The following is a 22604-nucleotide window of genomic DNA, read 5'->3' as shown; positions in this document are numbered from 1 at the left end:
CACAAAAGAATGAGTAATTTATATAAACTCCAAGAAAGCTGAATGAAGATATACATTTTAACTTTTAAAAACACTGAGGAAGGGTTGTGGCTCAGTGGTAGAGCAGTGGTCTAGCACATGTGAGGCCCTGGGTTTGATTCTCAGCACCACATATAAATAAATAAATAAATAAAAGCCCATTAACAACTAAAAAAATATTTTAAAAAATACTAAGGAATAATGACAGTATCTGGAAAAAGAGAAAGTAAGAAAACTACAAGAGCAGTCATTTGTAAAGAAATTATTTGTCACAGTGTTCAGTAATGTCACCCTCTACATGTGAGATGTTAGGTGGGCAAAAGCACTGAGTCCCTAAACATTTTCAGTTTGTTCCAAGCCTGTATGCACATATGACAAATATTTTTCCATTGGTCCTCATATAATTGATACAGAAACATATTCAATAAGAACATGTTCAATTGGATATTTCATGTCTGGGTTACTAAAACTTTAATTTGACATTATTCCCAAAATGACCTAATGGCTGAAGAACAATAAGATGGGCTTTAGATTGATTTACATTATGTTGTTCTTTAAATTCTATGCCATAGAGCTGTCAAAGATGGTTTTTCATAACGACTCACATATCAAGCTACACCTCTGAGTCGACATTATCTGGATTTAGTGTCAGTAGAATACTTAGGTTATTATGCCATGAGAGATTTTAGGTATCCAGTCTACAAATTCTGAGTCTGTTATTAATATGTCATGATCTTAGGCACATTGTAATGCTAGGCTAGACCTGTTCATCTTCTTAAAAAAAAAACAATGTACCACACTTGATCTGAATTGTAGGTTGGTTTCAGAATGGAAAATAAATTTTAGAAAAATAGCTTCTGATGAATAGTATCAAGGGTTAGTTCTGTAGACACCAAATGGTTCTCAACCATTTTCTTGTCTAATCCACCTATGGGATATGACAAATACCTAAGAGTGACAGGGACTCATAAGTGAGGTTTCAGTGACCTCCCAGGGGAAGAAGATCATAGCTGGTCTACTGAAATTCTCTGAGTCAAGAACCATGGGGAGGAGTGGGGATTCAGCTCAATGGTACCTCAGTGATCTAAGTGATACCCTGGAAAGACCTACAGTCACTCACAATGTTGGCTCCTGGGGAGGAAGTTATGGCTGAAGGATTTTATGGGAGACATTTCTGACAAAGATTCCCCTACCCACAAGGTGCCACAGCAATTATTACATGAGAAATGCCTGTGGGAAGGGGCCATGAGTCATATCCTTTTAATTTTTGCCTTGTTCATCAGACCCTTCAAACAGGAAGAAGATGCTGGAATGTCCCCAGCATGAATCACCATGCTCCTCTAGGACTGACCATTTCAATGCCCCATCAGTGACTTGGAAGAAGAATCCAACTAGTCACCTACTAAGGGATGCTCAATACAGGCCAGGGCAGCTGTTGTCTCCTGGCTGGTGACAAAGTTCCCATTGATTCCTGGTATCTTTCTCAGAAAAATTCCTGATACGAGGGCCCTCAGCTGCACAATCCTGAGGGTAAGCAAGGAGATGTCTGCAGACCTCAAGAGAACCACACCAGAACCACCACAACCGATTAATCACAGACCAGCTTTCAAATGCACTCAGAATATTCCAGAGTCAGGAACTGATGCTAAAATTATCACCTCCATTTATACAAACATCCTACATAAATTAGAATTTTTACAACTACTTCTTCTTCTTCTTTTTTAACAGAACAAGGCAGGGAGCTGAACTCTGCTTTACCTTGTACTATCTGGTCTAGATCTGCCAACATGTATCAAGAAAACAAGTCAATAAATCTCATAAAATTTTAATAATGCGTTTTTATTAGGTCAGCCTAACTTTGCCTCGGTATCCTATCTATCATTTTTGGTGTTAAACATTGGTAATCATTATTTGTTTTTAATGCAGTGGTTCTCAACAAGGGGTGATTTTGCCCTCTATGTAGTATTTAGTAAATAATGGAGATATTTTTGGTTGTCAAAACTGGAGCACCTAATGGACAGAGGTCAGGGGTGTTGCTAAACACCCAAAATGCACAAGACAAGCCTCACATGTTAAATAATTACCTGTTTAAAAATGTCAATAGTGCTGAAGTTGAGAAACACCAATTTATGCCTTAATTAGATATTTGTTTAAAATTTTTCTTGTTTTTAATATTCACCTGGCTTGACATGGCTAGGCTAAAAACAACAATTTGTTAGCAGGGAGACCACTAAGTAATAAAGACAGGGCTGAATAATCAAAAAAAAAATTATTTTGGACTGGATAACTTAGAAACCAGAGTACCTATTAATAGTAAGAATGATAACAGATGCCATATTTCAATAGTGTTTTAAATTTTTCTGAATGCCTTAGCACAATTTATGATCAAACTTTATTATTTTGAATGCCCTTTTATGAACCACCTTGGGTCAAGCTACATGGATTATAGCTAAGCACAGAGCAGCGCTTCTCAAGGAAATAACTCTTTCAGTAGGAAGTCAGTTACTTATCACTGTAAGATTTTTAAGTGGAGATTGAATGGCCATGTACATGTCTATTTTTGAAACAGCTCCCAGAAGGCCAGAATAAACCAGAGGATACCAGAGGTCATTGACATTCAAGGTTTTTATATAAAACCAATCAATAACTGCCATTTCCTTGTTTGTCTTTGATCCTGAGCACAGAATCAGTGTGACACAATGATGTTTGAACACTCCAGGTCTTAATGCAGGCACTTTTGACTTGGTGAACTGAACTAGGATTGCTAAAGGCAACTGGGTTACCTGAAGGAGTTAACATTGGTATACTCTAAAGTAACAGCTGCTTGTTTTATGTAATAAGTACCTGTCTTAGGAATGAAGGGAGAAGAATCAGTATTTCATCTTTTTAAAAACGAGATTACTCAAATTTTGTAGGCGGGGTAGGGTTCATTAAGCAGCCTCATCTCCCACAAATCTGCCTGCAATCTGGTTTGCACTCTCCCTCCCTCACAAATCACAACATATTTGAAATAAATCTTCTAACTTTTGAAGGTTGAGAAGAGGCTTGCTTATCATACTCATTTTTTATCCTGATATTTCATATTCCCTTCAAATTAAAATTGATTGCAACTTCTAAAATGGCAAGCAATGGCACACAAAGAGCAATCCATTCACCTACTGGTAAAAACCAAATTACTCTAAATCGGATTACTGGAGACTAGAAACACCAACCTCAAATTAAGTAAACTAATCCATATGAGCAGACATGTGATCCAAGGAGAATATGGCTAAGTGAAAAAATATAGGGCTGTGACAAATGTTCACAATCAGCAGGACGCAGCCGTCCCTCGTAGGCTGGCCACCTGGCCCTGCACTGGTTGAGGATATTCAACTAGTGGGGCTGCCCACAGTGAGATCACAAGGACAGCTTTGCATGTGAGCTGGTTCTGAGATTTTTTTTTAAGTTCTCCTAGTATATGGTAAAAAGAGGTTCCCAGCTGTAATTTAAGAGCCAGAGCTGAAAGTCACTAGGTCACAAAATGTATTCATGAAGAGGTTAAACTATGGAGAAGGTAAGGCAGGATTAATGTCATATGAATTACACAGATGTGTGTATCAACCCTGCATTGAGACCATGGATTTTTTAAAATACCAAGCTTTTGTTTTATTTCATGAAAGTGACAAGTAAATGAGCACCAACAGACCTAAGAGGAATCTTAGTAATCATGTAGAGCAAGCCCTACATTTTACAGATGAGGAGAGAGAGACCCAGAGATGCTACACGCCATGGTAAGGTTACTCTAAAAAGAGTAGCTGAGCTCATAAACCCCAAGTTTCCTGACTCCTATACTATTATTCTTCCTAGTACATTAGGTTACCATCATCCAGCATGCACACTCCTGGAGGGAAAAATGTTAAGAGTTTTCATCCCTCAGAATCTAAGAGCTTCATCTGACTTAATCTATTAAAAATAAAAGCAAATAACAATGATATGAAATACCTATCTATATTTAAATATTCTCTACCTTCCAGCACAGTTGACAACAAACACACTTTCTGGTTCGGTTTTTCTCTGGAGTTCCCCACACTATATGATTCTAACCATACCATAAAATGGAATCTTTCCAAAGGTGTCTATATGGTAGTTAATTTCACATATATCTAGGTTCAAGGACAGAGAGTAGTCTGAGATCAAAAGGAGAGTAAGAATGCAACAGGAAAAACGGAATTAGGAACAAATGTTGATTCTGCCCCAAATGTACAGTGCAGACACAGCCAGGCAAAGTGCTCCACCTTCTATTATGGATGGCTTTAGTGACATCAATATCGATCTTTATTGTTCTAATGTAATTGAATAATCAAAGAAAATAATCAACTGATTTCAAAAGAAAACTCTTAAAGAAAGACAAATTCTGAAATTCTCATTGAAGAGTGACAAAAAAACAAGCAAGATCAAACTAGGTGAACCAAGGGCTTTTTGTTGCTGTGGTTTTACAACACATTTAAGGTTAAATTAGAGTTTGCTTCCCCCATCCCTAGTTTAGTGTGTGTGGGGTGTGTGTGTGTGTGTATATATGTGTGTGTGTGTGTGTGTATGTGTGTGTGTATTCCCTTTAGGATGAGTAGCGAGGAGCTTAGCCAGAATACCTTACTGATTACTGATGCATTCCATAAGTTTTGTATCAAAACCAGGCATTTATTTCTTAAGATAACAATCTAAAAATCTGTATGTTATGTCTGATTAAATGGGAAAATTTTAATTTTGAATTGTTTAATGAAGAAGAACATACATATAATTACTAGCTATTTTTATTTTTTACTATTTAAAAAAACTTTCCAAATCCTGGGGGGTGGGAAAAAAAAAACAGACACAAATCAAGTTGTTTCCCTTTACTTTCTGACATGTTCAACTGACCACACTAGTGGTGAAGTCATAAACCACTAGCAAATTCTAAACTAAAAAAATAAAATTCAGGGAGCATAAAGAACTTGAATCTTTAAAAAAAAAAATCCCCACAATAGCAACAAGTCCTAAGTTGGTTTTGTTCAGGTTTTATGGCACTAATCAGAATGAGTGAAGGAGTAGACAAGTCTTTTCATCAGTTTTCCCTGTGATTTTGACCAGGTACAGACACTGTCATGGAGGCCTGCTCTGCACAGGGATGTAGTACATACAACTATAAAAGCCTTAATGCCACTGTCTGTGGTTTACTCCATGCAGAGCATGGCAGAGTTGAAATAATTAATGAATCAAGACAATATTCAAGAAACAATCAGAAACAGACCATCCTACCCTGCTAGAAAACAAATGGATCTTCATTAGCAGTCAAGTGCCTTGTACCACACATCAGATTCCTCAACTATTCAAGTTCTAGAATCTGAAATCATTGGTTTTCCAAAATAAAGGAGATTTTGTATGCATAATTTGTAAAGCACTCAATAATGCCACAATATCGAGTAACACTGAGTGCACATTCTACAAAACGATCAATAAAAACGTAAATACTGACAATGACATGTCTGCTATATATATGTACCAACTCTATTGTGCTCTAGGGCAAAAAGTGTAACCCAATATTCATACTCGCCTTATTCCATATAGTAAGAGGAATTCTGGCTGGGCATAATGTCACTCAGAATCAAAAATGCATTTCCCTACCTCCATCATGCATTGCCAATGGAACAAAAGAACAAGTGATATGTGTAACTTTCCGGTTATGCTTTAAAAAGAAGGAACTCTCTTTGGTAGCTTGGACTGACTATGAACTTCATTGTTGGCCATGATGGATTGTGCAAATGAGGGCAATGCTCTAGAAGGCAAACAAACAACAAAGAAACCTGTATCTCTGGGTGATTTTATGTAACAAATTTGTTATCTGAGCTTCGGAATGCTGACCTCCTAATGGCTACATGTAAGAGGAATAAAACTTCCTTGTTGAACTTGGTTTTTTCATTTCTTGCTCCACACAGTCAAATCTAGATCCTACTTTAATCACAAACCAATTGAACAATAACTACTTAAAAAAATTTGGCCAGATCATGATCAGAATTATACACAAACAGACGTGAGCAAGAATCACACATGTGCAGCATAAATATACATGTGTGCCTGGGTCCTGGTCATTTTCAGATGATGTGTCATGCCAATAACCCCAAGGTATTTCTTAAATCCTCTCTCTCCAGGGCATTCCCCTGGATTGGTTGTTTAAAATTTTGATTAGTTGAGAATTTGAAAAAGAAAAAGAAAGTATAGAATATTCAATAATAGATGTAGATAACACATGTACATATGTATTCTATGTATAAATATCTACGTAGAAACAGAAGTATATATGTCACTTAGCTTTCTTCCAAAATTTTGCTATAACAATATCATAGATACAAAACAAATACATACTTATCTATGACCCAAATCAATATTTCACCCACTGATTCAACTTGGCTGAACAGCCTGTGTATTTAGGAAATATGACATGGTGATAATAAAGACGACATATGAGCAGTAATATAAAAGAGAGAGACATACAAAGAAGGTACAATTTATGCCTAAATCAGAAGCCTATGATACTTCACCAACTCCATCTACCTTACATTGTACACCTAAGAGCAAAAGAACTGTTTTGCAGAAATACTCACACAAAACACATAGGGGTCACCCTAGACAAAGTTATTGCCCTTGCTATTAAGAAACTGTTTTGCTATTGTTTTAATTTCCTTTGAAAGTGATTTCCTGATTTGAAAATTAAACTCTCTGGCAAAGGTTTCAGCCTTCTGAAGACAGAGCCCCACTGGCTACAGGTATAAGCTTTTACTTATGTAAACTGATTCTACCCACGGGAACTGTGATCGCTTAGCATTAACAGGCTTGCTCCAAGTCAAGAACAAATAGAGAAATCCATGGAAACCACAGCAAAACACTAATGTTATTCTGTAAAGTTTCACATAAGAACCCAATACTTAGAATACACTTTACCCAACAACAAAGTGTATTCCGATCAACTAAAAACAACCACAAGAAATCCTTAGCCTTCTGGTTACACAGGGGCAAAGGGTCAACAGAAAACACCTAAATAAACTAAATGGTCCAACTTATCATTACAAATGGCATGTGAAAACATGTGAATGTTTTCATAAAGAAACTCATATTTTCATCTTAACCACTTTCCTTCAACTGTTCACCAAGGGCCTTGAAGGCTGCCCTTCACCAACTGCAACCTTTTCATTATGTCTCATTTTCCTTGGCCTCATTGCAGTATTCTAATTCCTTGGTCATCCTTTAATTCTTGAAATTTTCCTTGTCCTTAGTTTGTGTTTACCGACTCCTCCCCTGAGCTTCCTCAGCTCCATATTTGTGTCCCACAATCCAGTCCTCAGCATTCTTTCCACGTCTCTATATTCTGGCTTCACTACACCATCTCTATTGCAATAGATTCTCAAACTTCTTCTCCATCTGTAGGCCCAAGCCTAATTGTTGTAAGTGTCCCCTTGCTTATCTTTCCAACAATTTATGTTCATTATCCTCTTTCATTAATCCAACAGAAATCTACGGAGCATTGACTGAGTGCTAGGGATCAGGGTTGCCAAGAAACATAAGGTCACTCTAGTCCCATAAAATAAAACCACACTCACATTAGTGTGATTTTTTTTTTAAATCCTGATTTCAGGGATAGAATTCAGGGGTGCTTAAGCACTGAGCCACATTCCCCAGCCCCCTGACCTTCTTTATATTTTATTTTGAGACAGGGTCTCTTTGAGTTGCTTAGGGCCTCAATAATTGCTGAAACTCGCTTTCAATTTGCAATCCTCCTGCCTCAGCCTCCCAAGCCACTGAGATTACAGGCATGCACCACCACAACCGGCACATTAGTAATATTTTAAATCAAAAGTTGACCTGGTGGCATGTAAGCAACTACCCCACATGAGCTGAGCACAAAGTCTGACTAGATCTTGTAAAAATCTCAAGCAGAGAAGTTAGCAGGGCAGAATGGAAAGGCCAGAGTATGAGAAGTAAGAGATGGGAACCAGGATGTACAGAGCGAGTAGAAATGGCAAGGGCATATTATGGGGAGCAAGTAGTGAAGGTGCTGGAAAACGAACTCCAAATTTGCTTCTCACTCTTTGCGCTTGATCTTGGTGCTTCCTTATGTCAGATAGTGGTACCAGAACTTCTAAATCACTTATAGTTCAGCCTTAAAGATCTTACACCCCCTTTTCTTCCTGGGACCCACACTTAACAAATGCCAAGCAGAAAAAAAAAAACCCAGTTTCATTTAATTTATGTTTTAAGGCTTAATTCCTATGCCATGTCTCCTGGAAACCCTTCCCAACCTCTACCTCAGAGGGAATCAGTCCCTATTTCAAGGATCCCCTAATACAGTGACTGCTTGTATTTGCATCAAATGTTTCCATTACTTGATGAAAAATGCATAGAAAAAAATATTTCTGTTCACATTTGCAACTTAGTATCTGTACTCCACTCTAGATATTCAAAGGTGCCATCTTTTCTCCAGGAAGAGTTTGGGTTTTTGTTTGTTTGCTTGTGTACTTGTTTGCTGTGATACTCATCACTGCACCAGCTCTTGATGTGGAGAATATTACAACCATCTCATTTTACCTATTAGCAAAGTCAACATAAACTAAGCTAAGCTGCATTTTTTATTTATTTTATTAATTATTGGGCTCTATGGTAGGAAAGAGGGGTTTGGTAATCTACAAAATTCTTTCCAAGTCTAGAACTCTACCAGCTTTCAATCATATTAAAAGATGGTTGAAGAAAAATTAGGGCTGAGATTTCTAATTATACAACGGAGAAATAAGTTGTCTTAGATTGATAACCTTATAAGTTAATTTCTCCAAACTTTCATAAACACAACGCTTACGGCAGACGAGAATGTATTTCATTTTTAATACTTAAGAGTATAAACATTCAATACCTTTAAATTTATTCCCTCACAGCACTTACTAAAATAAAAACTAGAGAATAGAAATTCTCCAATGGGCATCATAGGAATTAATTAAAGGTTTTATATCAAACCAAATAACTAATAACTAGAACAGTGATAATCAAGATAGATTATTTTTTGCCGAAAAAGAAAAAAATCCTCAGGACGTCTTCAAATCATAATGAAAATTTGTAAAATATGCATTCAAATACAGTGGCCAAAAAGTAACACACTGTTTTAGCACTTTATGTAAGGGATCAATTTTCAGGCTTCAGTTAGGCCTCTCTTGATGGAAGTGTTAGAAAACTGATATATCAAATACTCTAAATTACTACACCAAACATATGAATATTTTTAAAGCCAAGAACTGTTTAAAAAGTCCAAGAACAAACCCTGATCAAAACATAAACTCAGAAGGAAAGGACAACGTCTTGCAATTTGTTTTATTCATGCTGCATTACAAATGCATCTATGTTAAAATTATAGTTGACACATTACCTCTCAGATGTTATGGGCATCACAGGAATTAATTAAAGGTTTTATATCAAAAAACCTTTATATGATTATCAATACCCTTTTTTTTCATAAGCAAGGTGCTAACTTGTGGGCATATTTTTATAAAAGAAAGAATTTTATTCAAAACCAGTTAGTGGCATTCATCTTAAGGGATTAAGTCATAGATATTAACTGAAGTAGTATTTTGCTAACACTCATTTTTTTCTTTCTTGAATTAAAATTATTTTGGCTCACTGGTTCTTCATTATTATAAAGGAAATATCTTTGGATGGAACCCAAGAGTGAGCTTGTTTGGAGGGGGCTCAAATGTGTTACTCTCTCCAGGGTAATAAGAAAAAAACCTCAAACATAATTTTGATTTTGCTTTAGAACAGAAAAACAGACACTTTCCTACCCCAGCAGTGATGCTTAGAAGGGAATTGGAGCACAGACTTCATTACGCTGTATCGATCTCACTAAATAAAGGGTTCTGAATGTATTGATCAGCTCGGACTAAACCCCTAACTGTTTGCAAGACCATGCATGATGTGGAGCTCAGTTCACTGAGGAAGGAAGAACAGAAAGCACTTTTGTTCCCAGGCAGCCACAGAGCCGCATTTTACACTAAGTAGTAGATTAACATGATTAAAATAATAGACAGCATTCAGTTAGAGAACAAGGGAGGGAGAGAAAACTCGTGTTAAATTCAAAGATTTCTCAGCTTTTAAAATGATGCAATATTCAGTTAAGGGTAAAATGACTTTAAAAAGACGAATATTTTCTTTGCACATTTCTAAGTAGAAGGGCAATGTTTTTCTCCATCAGTTGTTCCTTCAAATCCCAAAATATGTCTGTAGTGTTTTTTTTAAATTTGTATGCAGTGCTCCTCTGTCCCCCGCCTCCGTCCCCCATCACTCTCACTGTGACTGGAAGGATGCATGCAGGGAGGGACAAGTCCAAGATTAATGCTGAGGTTCACTTTGTACATCTGCTGATTTTCATTTTCATTTGGAAGGACATGATTTTCTTTAGTCAAACTCAATTCTCATTCAAAGTAAGCCTGAATAAGCTGTGAATTGATCTTATTACAATAAAATATTGCTGCCAAAATTTACAGCGGGTTTTTCATCTCGGAAAAATGGGAAACCACACCCCATATCCTGGGTTTTCAGAACTCAGGCCAACCACATGCTTCCGAATTTCTTTAGTGTTCATCTTTACACTAAGAGTTTTGAATTTTAAACAAAAAGAAAGGCCTACTTGTCTTTCCAAACATCAGCCAAGAGAACATTTCCCCAAAGGCTTTCCTCCTTGTTTTCCAAATTCAAGGGGTTAAGTACTCTGATCTACTATTACTATTCATGTTATTGCTCTAATATTCTGGTATTTAAAAGAGAAGAAGGCAATGATTTCATATTGAATCATTTCATTAATCTTTTTTGCTGTTTCTTAATTATTTTCAGTCGAAAAGATATAAAAGAATTGGTGGTAGTTCAGAGGAGGAGAACTTCAGCCCTGAAACCAAATTCAAACTTGAACACAATCCAAGTACTAGTCTGGCCACTAAATAGTTGAACAGCGTAGCACCTTTGGCAAACTGCTCTATCCCCAGTTTCAGTAGTATGGAGCATATCCTGCTCACTCACTGGGTCAGCTATGAAATTTTAAGATAATTATTTGAAAAAAAGAGCATTAGATTCAAAATTATTCTTAATATCGTCTGGGCTTTAGATTCTAACTTTACATCCATTTAATCAGAAAACACTATAGCTGTCACAAAGATATTAGAACTTTTCAGTTGGGAAGGGAAAGGGAGGAGACTTCTATTTCACAATTTATGTCCCAGTGTTTGAGGTAGGAGAAAAGTCTTCAAGTTCCTTCCTCTCAAGGTCAAGAAGCCAAAAACCCAGTATATCCCTGATGCACTTGACCAATATTTACACAGTGCTGAGAATAAATAAAGGGGCTACCCCTGTTCCATTCACACTTTGAAAGTGGGAACTAGTATCTTCCATAGTGATTCCAAAGAAGATGGGAGAAGGAAAGGAGTAAAACCTAAAGAAATGACGTATCCTAATATATTCATGTAAACATGCACATTTGTAAACATTACATGTAAATTAGCTTAATTTCTGAAAATGCTCCATGTCATAAAGTTATGAAAAGAAATAACCTTGACTTATCATAATGAACATTTATTTAGCAATTGCTACATGCTATGGTGGCTCTAAGCATTTCGTAAATATCGAATATTAGTCATGTTAAGTTCTGCCTCAAGTATTAGTATTCTCAGTTTTCAAAACGTAACCTGAAGGGTTAAATTTCATATCATTTATGACCCAGTGATCACAACTTCTGATTATAAAATACATATTTGCCTTTAAGAAATATTTGACAATATGAAAAATGCACGAGATTTTTTTTTTATTTTTCCAAAATTTGGAACTGAAAATAGTATGAAAATTAAGAAGTACAAAATTTGAGTATGGTATTTTCATAGGTAAACAGACAGAAGCTGTGGTCAGTGCATTGTCTAATACTTTCACGTACTCAGACTTGACAGGACAATGGATCCCACTTAAAAAAAACAAGTAAATATTTAATTAAAAATGAGATTATTGAAATTCAATAAGGCGGGGGGCACTAGAGAAGAATAGTGTTACCTTAGATTATGTAGAGGGAAATGATGGGAGGGGAGGGAAGGGAATGTGGGGATAGGAAAGATAGTAGAAAGAAACAGACATTATTACTTTATGTATATATATGACTGCATGACCAATATGATTCTGCAACATGTACACTCAGAAAAATTAGAAATTATATCCCATCTATGTATGATATATCAAAGTGCATAAATGCATTCTACTGTCATGTATAACTAATTAAAACAAATAAAAAAAAATAAAAGAGATTGTTGAAAGGTCATGTATGGTTTATCCTATAAGAAATAACCACATACATATGCATTAAAACTACAAACTATTCTGAAGATTACCATCATTCTGAGACAAATGGAGCTTATATACCCATTCCTGTTTGCTCTATATTGTTATGGCAATATATGAAATGACATTTAAATGTAATAATTGGGAGGGGGTTAATATGGTTGCATTACAAATCCAAATCCAAACCAAATCATTTATTTTAAATATGGCACATAGCATACCCCAGCTTAAGAACGATGGTGTATGATCTTTGAAAGATATGGATTCTTCCATTTATTAGCTGGGTGCGTGTGTAAAATCCCTAGTATTTCTGAATTAGCTTTACTCGATTCCTTTAAAACATGCATAAAATATACCCCAAATGGTTATAGTAATTATTTAGTTAATGTATCTAAAGCCCTTAACACAATGTGCGGATTTAAGCAAATTTGGTAAAGTTATATAAATATAAAATAAAGTCAGGAGGCTTCTGATCTCATTTCTGAAAAGTCATAATTTTGGGTAAATTGTTCTTATTTTCTAACATCTTAAAAAAGGAGGGTGAGTGATATTCATCATTTTATTTCAAACATTTATTGAGAGAATGCAACAGGCACAGGAGATAGAGACGTGAATGAAACTCAGACCATCCTAGCAGAACTGCCAGTCTGGTGGAGAAAAGGCAACTTCCAAGAACTGAATGGTAGACAGAGACAGCCAGCAGGCTCTGAACAGATCAACACATGCAACCATATGGCAATATGACCACGTGTTATAGGGGCATCAATGCGAGTTCCATATGATGGGAACCAGAACATCTATAGGGTGATGGGGCACATATGCTACACAGTTGTTCCAAGGCCAGATTCAAAGGTCTTGCATTCTCAGCTCAGGTAACTGGACTCGCAAGGTACTCTGAGGAGACAGGTAGATGCTTAAGTAGGAGATAGACATGGTATCTGCTTTGTATAAAGAATTCCAGCAGCAGTATGAAAGGTAGCTTCCAATAATACAATGAAGAATTGGATTATGAAGTTTTTAAAGGTAAGTATTATGTTACTCATGAAATTATCTTCTTTGGTAGGAAAAAAAAATAACTGTTAAGTCATCCTATCTGCCAGCCTGAAATAGTGGGGGAAATACTAAAATCTACTGGGCTTTCCTTCTAGTTCCCATAGGAGCAGTTACGGATTTAGTTGATGGATTCAATGCCTGAGTGGTTTGGGAATTTATAAGCTTCCCTCTAATAACAGCAAATTCAAATTCTGGTAGCCATAGTGACAGGTTATTCTAGCCCTATCTGAAATTTAAGAGGCAGTCATCAGCCCAAAGGCCCTGAGGCAAAGGGAAAATGACTTCTTCCCAGTGAGCAATGGTCAAACCAATTTACCTATTCAAAAATACACTTCAGATTTTATTTAACATTATTAAAATAATGCCCTTTCCACTTTTTTAAGAAGGCAAATAACTTATTCACAGAACACCAAGGCTGACTACAATATAGTAATTTGAATCAGGCAAAAAAAAAAAAACATGAATAGAACTAGATCGGGGAAAAGTTGGGTTTATTTTGGTGAAGGCAGAGGTGCTCCAATGTATACAAGTCCATCAAGGCTATTTCAGTATAAATGCTATAAGAAAATGATTCTCCCATAAGGGAATAAAATTATGTGACATCTCCTCTTTCATGTTAAATACACATACATCTAAATTCTACTAAATGTCACATATACGGTGAAACTGTATGTGCACAGGCATCAAAGTGTATAGATAATACTGGTCAAGGGTGGTCACGGGCAAATATTTTGCAAAACTAAACTATCAAATATTAACTTGAAATCCTAAAAGAATGTTTAATGACAAATAGTCTAGATAATGAATAAAATGAATAATTGATATAAAATTGGCTGTCATCCTAGGATACCTCACACTTTGCCAGGACAGGTGCCTAAAGGAAACAGTTATATGACCACTAACTAGATCGTCAGTATACCACCAACAGTGAAATGGATACCCCCTTGATATTCTTTAATTTTTTTTACATTGACATTTCATTCATTTATTCTGTAAATTTTCATCTTTCGCTATTCTGCACAAGTTTTATGATAAAGTTTCGAAGTCATTAAAATTTTTGATACTCTTCTCATTTTCTTTAAGAAATTTTTATCATAATTTTGATGTTCTTTTAAATTTTTGCCTTGAAATTACATGACAGTTGATTGTTGTTTTCTGCAATTAAATGTAAAGTAAGAGCAAATTAATAGGCTACACCAGGATATGTAATTAGGTTGTGAAAAACTTTTTGAATTGTAACCCTTATAATCTTATCATTTATATAAACTCATAGATTATTCATCAAGAACTCTATGGATACAATATAATGTGTGTATACATGAAATATCAGATGTATATTATCTCACACTGTGCTTACCACCCAAGAAGTTTGGCTGCTTGGCTATAGTTTTGTTTTAATATGCTTTCATGGCATCCATGAATTAAAAAGTGAAGGCTGCATTCAAAATTAAGCCTATTATTAATGAGGTTACTGTCACACAAAAGGACACACAAACACCATAGGTAGGATGAACTCAGCCACATACTCAGCAGCTACACTATTATCTGGTTCTGGCAGATATGCCAATGGTACAAACCAAAAGCCTATTTGAATTGCTGTTTTGCTTACATTTCAAACCCAATTTGTAAAGTAATTTTGGATACAAACAACAATGGACAAGCCAAACCCATAACATCTAATGATATCAGTCCTTCATATATAGGTTTCAGATGTGTCTTAGTCCACTGAAAATAACTAGTATGTAGTATGCAGTATGTTGTTCATGTAGTATGTAATTCTTGCCCTTGCAATATGCAAACAGATCTTAGAAATGCCTTCATATAATCTTCTGGTTAATAGTTATTCCACTGAAAATTATCATTTGCCTTTCAAAATATCACTGAGTCAAAAGTTGATGCATTGCCAGCACTAAATTATTTTTCTCTGAAAATATTATTACCTCAGTTTAATAAGTTTAAATCACACTTGTAAAAATTTTAAACTTGCAAATAAACACAACCATTTACATGTAGAAATCTGTTTGCAACTTAAATATATTTTAATTGTGATAGTTGTCAAAAAATATTTCAAACAAGTCTACCTTGATATATTTGTCAAATAAAACAGAAATAAAATATAAAAAACTTTATTTTTCTTGAGAGTCTAGCTTATGATGTGCAAAATTGATGACTATCTGTTAGACTTTAGGCCTGGCTATAACTTGGAAAATACAAATTATTATAAAAACTGAATGTGTTTTTCAGCAATCATTATTTATGTCTTTCTTATTACTCATTTTTAGGACCTCTAGAACTGCATAAAAAATGTTATATTAGGCTAACAAAGCAGAGTCACTGAAATGATGTGACATTAAGCATAGTGTCTCTGCTCTGCTACTGTCTTGGAAGAATAATGAACCTCTTTTGGCCTCAGTTTTCATTTGCACAATAGATAGTCACAGTGCCCACACCTCACAGGTGATGATAAGGCACACAGGAACGAATTCACGCAAAACATTTTCATATCCAGTTCATGGTACTCAACAATCATCATGATCATCTTGTCATTGAATTGTTACTAACACAAGGACCATGGGCATAGGGAAGTAACAAGGACCATGGGCATAAGGAAGTCCTCAGAGGTCCACACTGCTGCTGGACAGACAGAAACACTTCTGAGCGACTCTGAGGACAAGTACTCCCTCCACCCTAGAAAGCAGGCAAAGAGAAGGCAAAGTGCAGATAGCAAAACATTGTTAGTATAACTTGAATGAAAGGGGTTGGAAAAAGACAAGGCTGTCACAGTCTGAGGTCTGGGTAACATCTCATGAAACACATATGTAGGTTCAGGGTCATGATGTCAAATGCATTTCCAACAAAACAATGCTGCTCTAAAAGGCACAGGTATATGTGCACTCCACATCAGACACCTGCAAAGTAACGACACAGAGCCTTGTGAGGGTAGAGAAGCCAGAATTAATTGGCTCAAGTCCAGAGAAAATGGAGACCTTCCAGATGTGCACATAGCCACTGAGCAGGCCTCTTCCAGGGAGCCCTGCAGGAGAGGATTTGGGCTCTGTCCCCGGTGATTGAAGTCGAAAATTGTGTTACCTCCTCAGGGGCACAGCGAGCTGTAACATTGCCAAGACTTTCCGAATGGAGCTGGATTGTGAGAGCAATAACCCTTCCTTTAAAGTGGTCCAGAACAGTAAAAGGATTAAGTGTACATAGGAGGCTGAGCCTTAAGTAATCCTGAGTTTTGATGAGCCACCTTTGAAAGATCAAGTTCATTAAAAATTTAGAATCAGACACATAGACAAACACACTCTCATCCATTAATTGGAATCTTAATTTTTCAGAACAGCTTCTTATACCATTTCCTCAGCTAGCCAGACACGCAACCAATAAACAGTTCCAAAAATCTGAGAAAGCATTTAAGATCAATAAATACCACATAATTTCTTGATAAAATAGCCTACATGAAAAAGCTCAAAAAAGATAGCCTAAGTTCTACAGAGTTTGAAATGATTTTCTTAAAGTTTATTTTGTCTATTTGATGAGTTACTTCAACTTTATTTTGTCTATTTTTCTTTATTTTGTCTTTTTCCCAAATTTAAGATCATTTACTACATCGTGTATTTTTTTTTAAATATATGAATACTTTCATTTTCTGCTAGGAATCAAAAAAAAAAGTCTCAGGTAGTAAATTTTCTGTCTGTTTTTAGGAATCTAACACTCTGAATCACTTTTGCACCCTTATTTTGTGAGAAAAGAAGTCACAGGAATAAAGGCAGTGGCAGCAAAGTCTCTGCATAAACACACAGTGGACTCTTAATGACACTACCTTCCCTCCATCTGGGCAAGTTACAAGGGAACCCTTGATAGAACCTTCACACAGCACATCAATCACTCCCATGTTGGTTTTATATTAAGATTTGACCTAGAAAAAGCCCTTGATTTTTTCCTGTACACTCTATCTTAAAATATAATTTTATAAGAAAATCCAATTATTTTGGAAGACATTTAAGAAAAAAAAAATTGGTCCATTTAGAGAGAGCGAGAAACTAAAGAATAAAGTGGAGAAGAAATTGGACCCAAAGCATTTTCTATGGCCTGAAACAGTGTGCCCCTATGGCTCAGTTAAAATTTCCTTTTACCCAAATACTTGCCACCAATTTACAAAGTAGCATCACATTTCCAACTTTCTAAATTACTAACTACCTCACTTTAAAGTTTTTTTTTCAATATCATTCCGTGTAAAAAAAAATAACACTCTGCTTGACCTCATTTTTCTGCTTTTCAGCCAATCTCCAAACTTTCATTTGATTCCCTTAATCAATCAAATAATATCAAAAGGCCAGGATTTGTCAGGCACTGTGCTAGGTACTAGGAGTACTGGGTAATTTAGGTGACACAGTCCCCATTGCAGACAGCTGACCACTATCTCAGGCCCAGAGCAGAAAATCATAGTAATGCAAAAACCCCAGAAAACAGCAACACCTTTTATGTATCCAACAGGATGTCTCCCCTCTCTGGCTCTACCACATATCCCAGCCCCTCATTCCCCTGAAGCCCGTGCCTACACCCTTACTGAGGCCTTCAGTGGGACCCAAGGTCCATCAGGATGCAACTCATTGCATGTAACAGAAAACTGATCTCACGCCGCCTTACACAATTGATGGAGCTTATCAGCTAACATGACTGGAGGCCCAGAGACAGGAAAAGCTTCTGGATTATATTAATTCAGCCAGTTCAGTAATTTCACTTAGGGACAGATTTCTTTCCATTCTGTCTGGAAGTGGATGGCTGACAAGAACTCCTGAGATTATTTGTTCCTTGTCTCTATCAAAGGAGGGAAATACAGAGAGGGAAAGGGAAGGAGGTGAGGGGGCAAAAGACAAAGATGGACAGTAAAAGAAGGAGCAATATTCCCTAACCTTGAGCTCACTGATCCAAAGGGTTCCACCGTGGTGAGAGGAACAGGATTACAGTACCTCACCTCGTCCCTAGAGTCAGACATAGACCTGGCTTCTAAAGGTATGCATGGAATGCAAACAGCAGGGAGAAACACCCAAGCACTAACCCAAGGAGTAGATCTCTGGGGAGACCATGGACATGTTCCCTATGCAATGCATTGTATATACAACCTGTTCACCTATTTGGAGTCTTTAATGTCGGCTACATCCATACTGCTCACCTCCAAAATCCATAATCCTCTTTCCCATCTCTAGATGACCCCACCACACCAGCCAACTTGGGTTCCTCATTCTGGCACCCAAGCACCTTCAGGACTTGGTCCTTGTTTGGGGAAGAAGTCTTCAATAAGATTGGTTCTTCTATGTCAATCTGACCTTAGGAAGCTTACTTCTTATCTCTCCTTCTCATCTATCCAAATTCCCCTTCTTTAAACTGAAGTTCTTCACCAAAAAGTTACCCCTGCCTGATCTGATCCCTCACTTATCTGAATTTTCCAGCCCACCCTATAAGGAGGCAGCAATGCTCATCAGAAAGATCACAGGAGGGGAAGTCCCACATGCCTGGGACCAAATCCTACTGCCACTATTTATTAATGGTATGCCTTTGGTAAATAACTTGCAAACTCTTTATATCTGAGTTTCCTTACCAGCAACACAGGATTAGCACTTTTGCAAGACCATTTTAAAGAGTAAAGATAATTTCTAGTAAGAACTCAGCACATATAAATAATTTAATAAGTAAAATCTATAATCATCACTGCACTGTACTATGCAATCTCTTGCTTGTTGGTATGCAATTTCTGTATATTTGCAGTGCTCTCATATACTAGATCTTCACTTGAGAAGTATTTTCAGGCAAACAAAAGAATATATGTCCTTATCTGTGCCCAGTTTACTGCAGTGTATTCTACAAAGTTGAGATGCTATTTCATGAGGGGTGCATCTGTCTTTTATCACCTTTTGTAGAAATGAATTTCTATTTAAGTAGAAAACATTCATGGCTTCAGTGCTGGGTAGAGGGGTGATGATGTAAACTACTTACTTCTCTCCTTCACTCTCCCTGCAAAAGAACTAAGAGTTGCTAAGAACCCATCAGGCTCAAAAAAAGAGAATAACAGGACCAAACCCCTGAGAAGAACCTTGAGTGCACTCATTGACATTTCAAGGAAATGGAGCAGGGTTTTGTGATCATTCTTGGAAAATGGATGAGAAAACGAACGTGCACCTTGAGTGGCAATGTGATGTTTAAAAACCCAGGCCAGCAAGTGAGTACTGGCATGTGGGCCAGGAGAAAATGGAAGGTGCTCAAAATTCTCTACCAGCCTTCCTGAGAAACACTGACGTCACTGGCTGGAGGGAAAGCACTCCATACAGCCAACAGAAACCAGAACACAGTGCCAAACCATGTTCAGCCACTTACTCATCTTATGATTCCACTGAATCCCTGCAGATCTGTGGACTGAGTATCAAGTGAAAATAGAAATACCCCCTGTTCTACCTGACTCACAGAGACTGGGACAGCTAAAATAAAAAGTATGACATTGTTCAAGAAGGTATAAAATGCCATGCAACTATAGCATGTTTATAAATAATCAATCCAAATGCAGAAGGCAGGCATTTCTTAGAAAATTTAAGGTTGAATTGCTGAAATGTCCATGTGTGATCAGCAGACATCAGCTATCAATAATTAAGCCAAGCATGCATCTGTTCTTATTAATTCCTTAATGCTTTTAAAAATGGGTGCTTAGAAAATAATAAATTATAATTATCATTTAAGAAGACTTAAAAATGAGAACATTTAAATATAAAACTACCAAAACTTGGAGAAGACACTAATATAGATTGAGAATTCATGGTGTCTATTAATTTGTTAATCTATTTTGCCCTACCATCTCAGATGTGGAAAACTTTTAAAAATTAAATGTAAATCAGGCACAGTGGTGCACACCTTTAATCCCAGTCATTGAGGATGCTGACATAAGAGGCCAGTCTCAGCAACTTAGTGAGATCCTGTCCCCAAAATTAAAAAGGGTTAAGGATGTAGCTCAGTGATAGAGCACCCCGGAGTTCACTCCCCAGTACCACAAGGAAAAAAAAAACTTAAATAATATAATATAATATTATATTATAATATAATTATATAATGTATAATATGATAGCTGTACATAGTAATAATAAAATTATAACACAATCATTTATAATATTAATTAATGCAATAATATGTAAGCTCCAGGTTATAATTTCTAAACTATTTTAATATATCTGTGTCAAATTCATTGAAATAGTCACAGAATTGAAAACCTGAGAGCTAATGGGTTAATGATTAGCAGATTGAGGAAACCATTCAGGGGCTTCATCAGTTTGCGTAGTTAGTGTGCGATTACCCCATAAGGGACCTTTTTCCTACAATATAAATGCAATGAGATGCTTTAATAAATCTGTCTTTTGCACCGTTAGACTAGATGACAAGTCAACAAAAGATGCCACTGCAGATCTAAGTGATTGAACTGAAGGAATAATTACATATATGCATAATGTGAAAATTGGCAGGATTTAATTTCACAAAGAAATTAGGAGAACAAATATTCAGCTCTGTGGAGACTTCTCTCTGATCATTTAATTCTGGTGGTCCATTATTTTTTGGCCTTTAAAACCATGCAGAAATTCTACAAAGAAACATTTGTAATTTAAATGAATACCACAAATTATGACTCTCTTCCCCCACTACCATAACTAATTAGCCTTCGCTGGGCACTGACATTTTCCAGGACAATGTATACTGTCTCCCTTATACACAACAGAAAACAAATATTTGCTGAAGGAATGTACAGAACACACAAGAGTTCTCAAGCCCTGAAACTTTCTTATCAACGCTGTCTTAAATTCATGATATAAGCTATATCTGAGAATACTTAATTTAAAGTTAACTTCAATGAAAGACAAAGGGATAATGAACGGGCCCCAATTAGTAGGATTTGGAAATACAATCCAACAAACTATCAAGTAAAGTCAAGTATGAGAGGAGAGCAGCAGAAAGGCCAGCTGATGTCACAAGAAAGTCAAAGGCAACTTCTCAGCTGCTTCTCCTCTGTCAGAGATGCCCTGGCTCAAGCCTCAAAATAACAGCAGGTAAATGAGGGCCAGGAAGGAGGCGTTTCCAGCCCTGGAATTAGAGAAACAGAACTGAAGGGCCATTTCCTTTGCTGTAATCTTTTTTTTTTTTTTTTAATCAGGTAAGTGAAGAACCTTAGCCTCAATTTACTTAGCATTTGTATTAGAACATCCAAGTCTCCTTATTTTGAGCATCTGTTGAAATAAACGTTCAGATGCTTAAAAACAAACAAAAATGTAATAATAATGAATAAAAGATATGCTCCAATCCATGGTTAACATGAACTAAGGTGTTTTCAACAGCTGTTTAGATGCTGATAATGTCTTTCCAAACAAAGACAGAAATTACGCTTGTATATAAAAAGGCAGGAAATAAGAGTTCATCTGCAACTTCCAAAAACACCTCCGAAAATCCATCTGGACTGGTACAGTCTGTCTATCTAAACACAGAGCAGATGTAAATGAATGTGATCTGGAGGTCTGTCATGGAAACACACACTCAGGCCAAATATATTCTGATAATGGTGTAACCACCTTTATCGGGATCACCTGAAAGTCACTCCAATACACAGTATGGGTACCCAACCTCAGAATCAGGGAAGCTACACTTTAACAAGCTCCCAAGGAAACTCTAGCACTCTGATATCCAAAAGGCAATGCTAGGGGATTTTAAAAAAAAGTTAAAACAAGAACAAAAGTTGAACTAGAGAGAACAAAATCACTAGAACACGGCAGAATCATGTAACCGTCAATTTTAAAAGGAACTTCAATTAAAAGCTGATGGGTACATCTGTTATAGGAACACTTCCTGATCCTAATGAAAATTGTTAACCGAGGTAAAATTAGGCATTGTCAGAAAGCATGACTAGCCCCTAAAGGGAAGCGTGGAGAGGTGTGCCCAGGGGTTAACACACATGTCTTCAAAAGAGGTTGGCACTCTTGATATCAATCTGGATACAACACAGAGAATGAATATCAGCATCAAAGACGACTCCATTTGGAAAGATGCCTGAAAGACATTTGTTTCGAAATAACAGCAAAGTGAAGCAGCCATCAGGGAAAGCTTCTCCACACTGTGAGAGTGACTCTCCCCTTACAAGTGAG

The 22604-nt window shown here is 36.5% G+C and overlaps 1 protein-coding gene and 1 long non-coding RNA gene across 2 annotated transcripts in view; both read right to left on the bottom strand.

Annotated features, from left to right (window-relative positions):
- LOC125617746 overlaps positions 1-7732 on the bottom strand; it is a 34619-nt gene extending 26887 nt beyond the window's left edge. Inside the window, exon 1 of the long non-coding RNA XR_007348846.1 lies at positions 7316-7732. This is a non-coding gene — a long non-coding RNA (uncharacterized LOC125617746). The remainder of the gene's footprint in view (positions 1-7315) is intronic.
- Positions 1-22604, bottom strand: part of Cdh2 (cadherin 2) — a gene marked incomplete at its 5' end in the record, with an annotated part of 209462 nt that overhangs the window by 148031 nt on the left and 38827 nt on the right. The gene's annotated exons all lie outside the window — the stretch shown is intronic.

This window comes from Marmota marmota, unplaced genomic scaffold (genome assembly GCF_001458135.2).
Source record: "Marmota marmota marmota unplaced genomic scaffold, marMar, whole genome shotgun sequence".
Lineage (NCBI taxonomy): Eukaryota > Metazoa > Chordata > Mammalia > Rodentia > Sciuridae > Marmota > Marmota marmota.
The sequence above is the reverse complement of the archived record's forward strand: the minus strand, read 5'-3'. Positions and strand labels throughout refer to the sequence as shown.